Source organism: Leptidea sinapis, chromosome 43 (assembly GCF_905404315.1).
Source record: "Leptidea sinapis chromosome 43, ilLepSina1.1, whole genome shotgun sequence".
In the NCBI taxonomy this organism is placed as follows: Eukaryota; Metazoa; Arthropoda; class Insecta; order Lepidoptera; family Pieridae; genus Leptidea; species Leptidea sinapis.
Genome location: NC_066307.1, coordinates 4,044,447 through 4,056,480, shown reverse-complemented (window position 1 = coordinate 4,056,480; position 12,034 = coordinate 4,044,447). Strand labels below are relative to the sequence as shown.

Genomic DNA, 12,034 nt, shown 5'->3' with positions numbered 1-12,034 from the left:
AAATGCCTTTGATCTTGGTCAGATTAAAAATTTATAAATTTATTTTTTGTTTTAATTTCATTGATATTTTACAGTTATGTAAAGATATTAACGCGAACGAAGGTCGGGTAAGAGCTAGTAATAAAACAAAGCGCTAAACTTTGACTAAAATTAATATTTTCTTATGTTCATGTGTTCTCCATACCGCCTAGCTGAAATATATTATATATACAAATATGTCCCTGAACCTATTTATAATAAAATGTTAAGTACAACAGAGGACAAACATCAAAGAAATTTGGCAAAACACTAAATGCGGTCTCCCAAGGAAACAATAATAGAAAGGAAGCCGGTGATACCCTGCCGCCCGCGCCCGCGACCGCACCCGCCCTCGCCCGGCTCTAACTGTGCGTAAAGAACAAATATTTTATTTCAATAAGGAAAATAGAACGAGGCAAAACAATATGGAGGGCGCGGATTTATGATGCGGATTGTTAGTGTATAATTTTTGCATGAGTTTTATATTTTGTTTCCTTTCATTTTGGTTCCCTTCACGGTTTCTGGGTCTCTTGTTTTTATAACATTATCCCTTTTGCGAATGTTATTTATGATATAGCAATAAGTATTTAATAAGAAATACAGAAACGGCTTTATTGAAATTAAATATGGTATTATAGGTACTACTAATAAATTACTCTTTATTGCAGTCAAAATATAAGAAAACTTGAAGGCTGGACAAGAAAATGACAGTGTCAACTTTTCCTGGAAGAAGCCGACGTCTGATTTCACAGAGAGTAAATAAAGCGTAGGTAAAGATTAATAAAAATGAGAATCATTTTATTTTGAGAAAGCTTATGTTTCTTCCTCAATTAAATTATAATGTCTAAAATTATCCTAAGCATTTATGGACGCATATAAAAAAATCAATGTAAAACAATATTTTGAGATATCCTAATCCAATTAGCCTAGATATACATGAGATATAAGAGAAGATTATTTTTTAAAGTATCTCAAAGTCCAGCTGCAAGACACAATCTCCCACTCTTACCAGAATCTGATGATTTTTAAATGTATCTGAAGAAGAAGTATACAAGATATTAAAAACATTAGACGTATGTAAAGATGGAGGGAGTGATGGAGTGGAAATAAATTTCAGTGAAAATTCTCGAATGAAGTGAAGAAGGAAGCCTTTATCGTACCTATTCAAAAAAATGGCTTCAGAAATAGAATTGAAAAATTTTGTAAAAATAATGAGTTTAAAATCTGTTATGGCCCTTTATTATGTTTGTTTGTATGTATTTTCCAAAGTCTGAAATAATTTTGATACCAAGAACTAGTCAGTAGTAGTAAATGCTACCTTTTTATAGTTTAAGTCCTGCCCCGAATTAGAATCCATGAATTTTTAACAAATTCAAAATCAATCAAGTCAAGATTAAATATGGTACCCACTTCATAGCCATTGCGATTTAAAGTTAGCAGCAATATCAGAGCAAGGCAATGATAAGGCCGCGTCTCGCTTCCAATGATTGGCTCGCCGTGATTTAGCAAAAATGTAATTCGTTTGATACGTGACGGTAATCGAATATTCGTCGATAAATTGAAATGCCATTACTATCGCTAGAAGACGATCTGCGCTTGTTTGTTGTACATTTTATAGACATACTGGGACTATACCTTTTAGAATATTTTTAGGAATTATCAACTCTAATTGAATTTCGTGGTTTTTTTCTAGCGCTTTCGCTAAAAGAACAGTAGATTATTTTATGTCAGAAGGGAAAGGCGGGTAAGTAGCCCATCTGAATTTTACTGCTGGCATTAACCCGAATAATTCCTCCAAACATATTACGTATTCGCCATGCTCTGCGTTTTAGAAGATGTAGAGACACTTTACATCTCTACCCAACTCAAAAGAGTCAAACCGATTGGAGATGTGTGAGATGAGGTGAGAGAGACTTGATCGTCGATGATTCGAGCCGCTATTGTTGTATGTGGGCAAATTGGAAGCAGTACTTGTATGAATTGATTCTCGCTTGTTAACATGAACATGGCAATTGCAAAAACGCTGTGATATTGAGAGCCCACATCACAAACGAAAATATTCACCATAAAGCTTGAAACAGTGTTTTACGTAAATATCGATTAATTTTTTCCATTTAGGGTTCTGTGGTTTTGGTTTTCTAAGTGTTATCCTTGATATTTCTATGCAATCTACTCCTGCATCTGCTACAATTTCAAGAAGAGATTGATGAAACTCATCAATTGGCAAGCAGGCAGCACCTTTTTGCGCTTTATACGACGCAGGTCCTACACGTGGAGTATTGCTTACATCTCTGTTCAGCTGAGTATTGGCAGCAAACTCTTAAAACTTGAATTTTCGAGGCTCCTACCCTGTGCAGGACGATGACTTAGTCTTGAGGCATTAATCCTAGAAGTGAGGGTTATCACTTTAAAAACATTACAAATTGTGTATGTCCAGATTATGTTTCTTAAATAGCGTTTTGCAAGAGTGCCAGGGCCTACTACCTACTGCACGTAAGCTTTTTTTTGGTCAACAAAAACTCGCTGAACGTATAACCCACTACCCCATATTAGTAGTCCATAGAGTAGAACTGATGCAACGTATCCATGATAGGCCACGAGGGATGATGAAATTTTTTGTGTATGTTCTGTTGATCTGAGAATAGATCGTTTTATATCCAAAAAAAAAATTATTGCAAATATTTTTTATTATATTATATGGCAATACGTTTGTCGGGTCAGCTAGTAATATAATAAAAAATGATCGTGATCCACCTGATCATACTCTCTCGTAACATCAGAGGAATCACAAGATTGTTGCCGATCTTATGAAACGTCGAATAAACGGACAATATGTAGTGTGGATTCACAGAATCTTATATCTAGTTTTCCACAGAATAATCAACTAAAATATTTTCTTTTAATTTATAAACTATCTGAACATGGCCCACTCGTAAAGAGTTCTCCAAGCGACCATCAAGAGTTCCAGAAGACTGAGCACGCTGACACCAAAGAATACGTTGAAGACACCCCCCAGCTGGGCTGGAACAGACATGTTTTAAGGATTTATTAAAAAGTAATCGTATCGATACATAACTTATCAAATATAAATGATTGATGAATATTAAGTTACTAGCTTTTACTCGCGACTTCCCCCGCGTGGAATAGTTACTTTGAGTAGCAGTTTCATTATTTAAGATACTTTGCAAATAATACACACACAAACTGCTCTTTTCTGGCGGCGATCTTCTATGATGTATATGATATCACTTGTCATTGCGGACAGTCTCTTTAATAGAAACTACAAACTTAAAGATCCTATTTCAACCCCATGTAGGTCAAAGTTTCAAAAATGCTCGAACAAATGTTTATAAATTACTTCTTATCAATTCCTAAATACAAAGTTTCATAGTTTTATCTCCGAAAATGACGAATTTCCATACACAATTCCATCTTCTATTTCAACCCCTCCATTTATTTTTTTCACAATTAAAGGTTATGTCCATTTTCCAAGCTCTAATCTATCTCTGTATAAAATTTGATCAATACCTATCGGATAAGTAGCTTAGGCGTGAAAGCGTAACGAACAAACTTACATTCACATTTATAATATTAGAAGGGATTAACGAAATGAATATCAGTTTTGTCTGGAGTAATGATCAATGAACTGTAAAACATAGCCTATTCATGTCAGCGAATGTAGTATAAAAACCCGGTCAAACACAAGTTAGATTCATACAAGAAGAGTTCCGTATCGCGGTACCACATACAACTATAATATTGTGTACTTACTAAATACTTTTGTGAAAGATACATAATAATATTATGATTTTCATTGCAATGTGGACATTTTATAACTCACAATCATAGTTATAATATTACTATTACTAGTCATAACTATTACTAGTCTAATAATGCGATTCATGAGACACCGACTGGTGTCAGCCTGACGGACTGTTGTGCAGGATGACAGCGTAGTCCGTTGGATACCTTATTGGCATGGAACATGTTCGTCGGGTGAGGAAGGAATGGAAATGGCCTACTTATTTCATCGTAGGAAGCTCATACCATAGTTTGGTCACATATATACAGGGTTATTGGTATTTCAAAATAACTCAAATATGGATTTTTGAGGTATAATATATAAATAATGGATATGGGGCTTACCCCTATCCCCTCCTAACTGGAATACGTCGAATTATCAATAACCTTGTATAGTTAGGTGTGGCATTATAAAACCATTTAAGTTTTAATATAACAAATAACAACGGAACCTTACCAAATAAATTAAAACTTGTGAAGTATGATTTACGTTTTGTTATCATTCTGTTGTAGTTCTTCACATAAATACGAATTATGCTGATCCTGGACACATTTAGATGATGACTGCAAAAATATTTAAACATGATAAACACTAGATCTAGATAGTTTCACATCAGTTGCTCCAACAGCTCTAGTTCAAAGGTGTAATCGGAATATCAAACATGTTTTTAAAGATATTTCACAAATTTTAGTATAGATTTTCAAATGTTGCCTCAGAAAAAATATTAATCTTGTACATTTCAGTACCCAAACACGGACGAGTAAAAAAAGAAGGACTTCGCGCCATGATATTAGCAAGTGAAGCACCTTTACGCTAGTGTGTGTGCGGTTACGGAGGATACCCGTTACACAATTTTTTTCCCTTAAATATCATATATGGCCATAAATACTTTTGTAGTATTGTTTTTACACTTTTTCACAACGCACAACGAAATTTTTAATATATTTTATTGCAACGCAAACTGATCTGTCACAGACGATGGCAAATCTCATAATGGCGGCCGATCGGCTTGTAGTAGTGTAAGTGTGTGCGTGGGGCTATGTATTTACACGTTAACCGGCTTGTTTTGGTGCTTCACTGTTATGTGAGGTGACACAAGTCCTTATTTTTTTACTTGTCCGTGTACCCAAAATGACAATATTCAATGCAATATCCTCTAAGTTACCAACAAAGAGGATGTAAGCCCTACATAATAAGAGGCAGGACTGCCGTTTGTGAAATTTAGTTTAGTATGAAACGTGCAGAGACTTGAGTTAAGTTTGAAATAGTAGTTATTACAGTATGGCTATTGGCGACGAAGTGTAATCTGTGTAAGTTTGAAACCGAACAGTTTCTTGAAGCGTAGTGGGTGTCAGCTATCTCCGTTTTTAAGCTATTGCATAGCTTCTATCGCGGGCCTTGAGTGTGGAGACCGAATCCAGAAATCCCGTAACGAAAATAACCTAGCACCCCCTACTAGATCTATTTAGATATTTCGCCACGGGCATTTCAGTTGCCGTGGAACAGCGGTTACACGTATGCTTTTTGTGCAGAAGGTCTCAGGTTCGAGCCTGGGGTACGCCTTGATTTTTTTTAAATTCTTTATTTTTGTTATCACATTTTTTTAATTTTTTAATATTATGACAAGCATTTTTATTTAGTTTCACCTGTCCCGTTGTCTGTTTGTAATCAAATCTTGCAAGTAAAATTTTACTCACTTCCCGTTTGATTTTTTTTAAATAAATTTTATCAAAAAAAAATACTGCATAAATAAAATAAATAAATAATTATAATTGCATAAGTTGACAAAAAATGTTATGCAATAGCTTTACCGCGGCAGTCCCCGAGTGCCACACGTCTTATTTACAATCTTGTATCTGTCAATGACTGCACGTTTCATACAATCGATTGAATCGCTTTTATCGTAGAGTGTCTCGCTAGGCTGGTTTCCAATGGCTGTTTGTTATTATTTGTATACTTACTATTTATCAGCTTTGTCTACATAATTATGTAATTTTAAATTTGGGCCCATGATTATATTATGTTTAAAAATGAGTTGATATACAGTTGTCCGTAAGGTCGACTTGTCATCCTTTAGTCCCTTAGTAATTTCATGGTCAAAAATTATTATAAACTGTAATAGACAATAAATATTATACGAGTTTCAATATACATACTAGAAAGAATCGAATGTCGGCGAGTTCTGATCCAGTTTATAGGAAAAATGGGTAACGATACTCGTGTCCACCTCACAATTGCTCGGACACTTACATTCGTCGAAACCAAATGACACTGAAAAGAATGTTTCGTTTATTAATTATATATAAATAACTTCAGCTCTATCTAATAGTATTATAGCCTCAGTTGTCCAGGTTCAACAATATTATAAGACAACGATGTTAGGACTTGTTAATCTAATATATAAAATTGTCGTGTTAAACTTTGAACTCCTCCGAAACGGCTTGACCGATTCTCATGAAATTTTGAGTGCATATTGGGTAGGTCTGAGAAACGGACAGCATCTATTTTTCATCCCCCTAAATGTTAAGGGTGGTCCACACGTTTTTTTTTTTTTTTTTTTTTTTTTTTTTATGAGTCAGCATTAAAAAATACATACAACTTCAAAATTTTCACCCATCTACGATCAACAGTTACTTTTGTATCGCGATTTTAATAGCGGCAATACAACGTTTGCTGGGTCAGCTAGTATAACAATAATATAATATGTTACAGGCAATGTGTATTATTGGGTATTCTATATAATGCCTAGACAATGGACAAAACGACTAGACTATGCAATACCCAATATCGATATTAAGTCTTATGGACGAGAAAGAAATTAAAACAATTATTTAAATATTGCAAAAATATTTATCATTTTTAATAATTACTTTTATATCTACGAGAAAATTTATCAACTAAGCACTGCTTCTCTTTGTTTTTTCATGAAAATTTGTGAAAAACTTTATAATTTAACAATATCATCTAAAAATTTCATCAGAGTACAATTTACAAATATATCAATAATATACACAGCTGCTTTAAACATTTCTGTTTCTAGTCGTGTGTGTTTTTATCAAACATGTCATAAAATTGGAATACACCATTTCAATTTTGGGCTAAGGCCGATTTTTATCAGTTTCAAAATATAATATATAAAACTACAATAATATAAATACCATTGTAATTAATTTAAGATATTATTATTAATAATAATAATAATAAGTATCTATTTATTTTCTCCTCACAAAGATCTTAAAGCTAAAACAGTACAGTAGTGTTACATTTTTTAACAGATAGTATTTTGTGAGGAGCTGGTGTCTGAAGTAGGTTGACCCTGTATTACAGATCACCAGGACCTCACCCCCAGATATAAGGATCACATTGATTAAAATAATATATATCTGTACTAGTAGCTTTAAATTTGACTTTAAATTTGTAAATTACTTGTAATATAATGTGTGCGTGTGTTATGTGTGTGTGTGTGTGTGTCTGTGTGTGTGCGTACTCTACTCTCAGTTACTATTAGTGTAGAAGGTTTTTAGTAGAGGTATAGTCCAATTTCTGTAACCACTCTGTCAAGATACGCTTGCATTTAGTTCTGTTGAGGTGGTAAATTGACAGCACTTTGTTTACCTTATTGTAAAGGTTATTACCTTGAACACAGAAGAATCTTTGGGAGAATTATTGCCTTACTACACTGAGAAAAAAAATTTGAAACCACAACAAAAACCATTTGAAATGTCAAACGTGAAATGACTTTGAAAAAGTATTTCATACCAACAGCTCGCCTGGCACATGTCAGCTGGTGAGCGGTGCAGTGCGGAACACCTGGGATCTGGGGGTGAGTGATCTGGACACACTTGCATTTGTCGATCACCAGTCTTATCTCACACTCTAATAAGCAATAGTCTCTGTAATATATTAATACATAAAGGTATAGTTTTGTTATGTGGGGAGGGACCATCCAACCAAATTATAACATCTTTGAAGTATGTGGATCGTACAAATGATTTAAGTCTTCTTTAGTGTTAATTCCGCCAATATTTGTTTTTAAGAACAATTCGACACGTGTTTCGCCTCTACACGAGGCAACCTCAGGACGTGTTGTCTCTTTCGTGCCAGATTTTGACGAGACACGTGTCGAATTGTTTTTAAAAACAAATATTGGCGGAATTAACACTAAAGAAGACTTAAATCATTTGTATAATTATGGATTTCGGCAAAGTAACGCCTAATTCAATAAATTTTCAGTATGTGGATCTATAATGAGTAATTTTTAAAATTATGTACGATATTTTGATTATATACAAAATTTTATTTATTTTAAGAAAAAATAGCTACTAATATATTTTTTCTGTGTCTGCGATTTTTTTATAAGGTAAAACAGCACATTTGGAAATTTTCCCAAAGAGACCCTTTGAGATTCTCGTGATATCGTCACCAAAATATTGCGTACTGAGCCACTAGGCTCGGTAAAATGAAATAATTTAAAAAATATGTACGCGATGATTTAATAATAATAATAATAATATCTTTTATTTGACACACACATGAAACATTACATTGCTACAAAAATAAGAATAAGAAAAAACAAAAATTATAACTAAAACTAACCTAGAACATATTTTACAGAATTTAACTGACCTTCAGAGAGAAGCACGCGTTGAAGACTGCCTTATCATGTTGAACAAGCAGATAATTAATGCAGGAATGAGGCGAATTATGATGAAAAGTGGATTCTATGCTATATTTGTAAGAAATCGAACGCCACAACAATGTCCACTGACGTAAAAGTTATGATGGTCAACTGTTTGGTAGTCACTTCATGGTGTAATTCACTACAGCTTCCTCAAATCAAGTGAAGCAAAAATAGAATATGTCTAGTGTACCGAACGTGCAATGATGGTGAAACAGTGAGACACCTCCAACTCTACGACCGATGTTCGCCATTCTATTGCTTCTACATTTAGTAACCAAACAGATTAATATTTTCTTTTTAGGAAACAACACAAAATACCATCACAGAATTGGTTTTTTGCAGGTCCCCAGTGTTTTGCCCCAAAGATTTATAAACAAACATTTATAAATAAATATTATGTTCATCAAACCGTTGATACTCTGGAAACAATGGAAGTCTTTGGCTGGAAAGTCGACACCCGCGTATATCATCGCTGAGATCTTTAACAGAGTCGCTGATCTGTATAATGCCGGCTGTGTATCCATTCCATATCTCGATACCTGGTGATATAGGGCTACCGTTTGAAGCCATATCTACGTAGTGGTTGCCATTAGAGAGCGAAAACTGTAAAAAAGTTTAAATGTCCCGTTAAATTAAATTATTATAATTCTTGCAGCTGAATTCTAGAATCCAATTGCCACAAAATGAACACTATTTTCATAAACTATACATGTGTAGTTCGTCCACAGTAAGGTTCGTAATTTAGAAAATAGTTTAAGCGGCGGTGATCACCAATTACCCGTACATAATTACAGGATTTATAGATTTTATGACCATGAGATAGTACTATTATTATCACGGCAACTAAATGAATAATTATGTGGGTAATACACTCGTACGTGAAAAGTGAATAGTTTACCCATTTATACGACAAATCAACGGATGTGGTTGGGTTATTATCAGCGACAGCAAATATTAGTCCTTTGCTGGATCCTATATGATTCATGTGCACTTTTTCAACAGCTCTTTGAGATTGGCGATTCTCCTTTATTTCTCTGTAAAAAGTTCACACATGAGAGTCATACAATTTAAGATACATCTATTTATAACTTGATTAATTAAAATTGCCAAATTCCTTATGATATACAAAAATATAGTAAAAACGTTGGACCACTGCTGAAGTTAATTACAGAAGAACATACTAAAATAATTTCCACAACAAGTAACTCAGCATACTGGTGCAGGAGACACGGATGCTACTTACAACTTCCTGCTAGGAGTTGATTTTGTATTGTCATAATAATAATATGTATGATATACTGAACTTGAACAAACCTTCTGAGGGATCGTCCGTTAAAAATACAACAAAATCCAATTCTCGTGAGTTCCATTTGAAACAAAGCGGTACAGTTCACATATTTCCCCCTCCAACGGCATCTCAAGCGGAAAATAAATATAGATTGTAAGTATTGTCACATCTATAAGATATATTTGTCTCTAGTCTCAAGACACAATTAACAGTCAGAGTATTAATCGGTGCTAAGTTATGTAAATAGGTAAGCTAGGATTGAGGCCTCCCTCATAGGTTAATTATTATAGTTATTGTAATGATAATATTTATTATTCAAACAAAACAAATCTTATAACTATATTTACAATACTACGACTACATAAAATTAAAACTATTATTACGTGGAAGCGTACCAAGAATACTGGCAGCATTACCGCGTTGGATAGCAAGGCTGATCCGTTGACCGAAATAGCTGCCAGCGCTTAGGTTTCCAGTAGCCTTATTGAGGCGCGAAGATAGTATTTTGAACATTCTCCGCGCCTCTGGGCCCACGGGCCAAGTGTCTCGAGACCAAACGGCACAAAGATGTATGACTCACTGAGACCAACATATTTGCGATGCTTGTTGTCTTCGGCAGTCGAAGCAGCAGCCCCAGCACCAACTGACGTAACTCGGACATGAGAAGGAGCCAGAGTGTCGACGCTTATTATTAATAAAGATTTTTAATAAAAATTAATTATTATTAATAAAAATTAATTTAGACATTATAATGATAATTTAGAATAACTAATTGGAACTATTTGAATTTCGAATTTTATTTGTTTGGAAACGTTGCAACCTTGCGTCGACACTCTGGCTCCTTCTCATGTCCAAGTTACGTCAGTTGGTGCTGGGGCTGCTGCTTAGACTGCCGAAGACAGCAAGTGTCGCAAATATGTTGGCCTCAGTGAGTCATACATCTTTGAGCCGTTTGGTGTTGAGACACTTGGCCCGTGGGGCCCAGAGGCGCGGAGAATGTTCAAAATACTACACTGGCCTGCAGAAGTAAGTATCACACTTTTCAAATTAATTTTTTTTCTTAATTATAGAAGGTAGAGATTTAAGAATGGAAATTTCCCGAGAAGACAAATTTTTATCACGTAGAAAATTGTCCAAATCACGAAAAAAATGGTAGTCCGTTGGAGCAAGGTCTTTCTAATTGCAGTCCCTGTAGAGTGAAAACGGTTTCTCGCGTTATCATGGAGCAATAATGGTGAAGATCGATTCATGAGTTCAGCACAGTATACATTTTTGGTTATAGGTTATCGTAAAAAATCCACTTTTCATAGCATGTTACAATTCTATTCAATACTCCTTCAATTCTGTATCGATTCAACAAGGTAACAAAAGTTTCAATACGCGTTTCTTTCTGCAGATCAGCCATATCATGAGGCCCCCCCTTTTTTCATATTTACTTATTTTATTGTTGGTAAGGAAACGTTAAAGTTAAACCATGCCGCTATTTCCTGGGTAGTTTGTATCGGATCGGCTTCCACCACCTCTTTTAATTCATTGTTATTCACCTTTGAGGGCGGTCTTCCACGTGGTTCGTTCTTCAAATAAAATTTTCCATCACGAAAGTGTTTAAACCAAAATCCTACGATGCGTTCATTAGCAGTCCCCTCTCCAAACGCATTAAAAGATTTTCGAAGTATCCATTTTTCTTGACTAAGCTGAATAAAAAACATCTGAAAGTCGATAGCCAAATGTTGCACGTTGCCATGTGAAAAAATTTTCTCTCAATATTCTCAAACCATGAAGATTTAATGCCAATTCGAAGCTATTACAATAAAACGGCAATTTCATTTTTAACCCCTATTATTACTAAAGTCTTTTATATAATAGAATGTCATTCGTAGGAACGAAGTATGTGGAGAGATAATAATCTCATGATAATATGGAAAACTAGTTTTAGGAATTCGTGATGAACAAGCGCCATATTAATTTAATAAACTGTGACAAAAAAAGCAGAAAGTCTTTTAATGATTAAACTGTCACACCACTGTCACATAGAAAGGTTTATTTCATGCATACAAACGGAAAGCAAAGATGCAGCAGTCTCTTTATGTGCTACTTAAGTTTATAAATTATATGAATAATTTGTCAAAAACGGTGTGGATTATGTTTGCATGGCCACAGATAATATTTCTTGAGTTTTTATAACAACATGAATTATCATAAGATAACACTTAACATCTAGTAACATATAGCTACAATAAAATAA

General features: G+C 34.3%; 1 long non-coding RNA gene across 1 annotated transcript; it reads right to left on the bottom strand.

Moving 5' to 3' along the window:
• Positions 1-2,926: 2,926 nt before the first annotated feature.
• On the bottom strand, positions 2,927-9,946 carry LOC126977100 (uncharacterized). The gene is made up of 7 exons (XR_007732146.1): positions 9,816-9,946; positions 9,400-9,535; positions 8,911-9,104; positions 7,580-7,713; positions 5,977-6,091; positions 4,277-4,383; positions 2,927-3,039 (listed from the first exon to the last, which is right to left on the bottom strand). It is a non-coding gene; the product is annotated as an uncharacterized LOC126977100 (long non-coding RNA).
• Between the last annotated feature and the right edge of the window lie 2,088 nt (positions 9,947-12,034).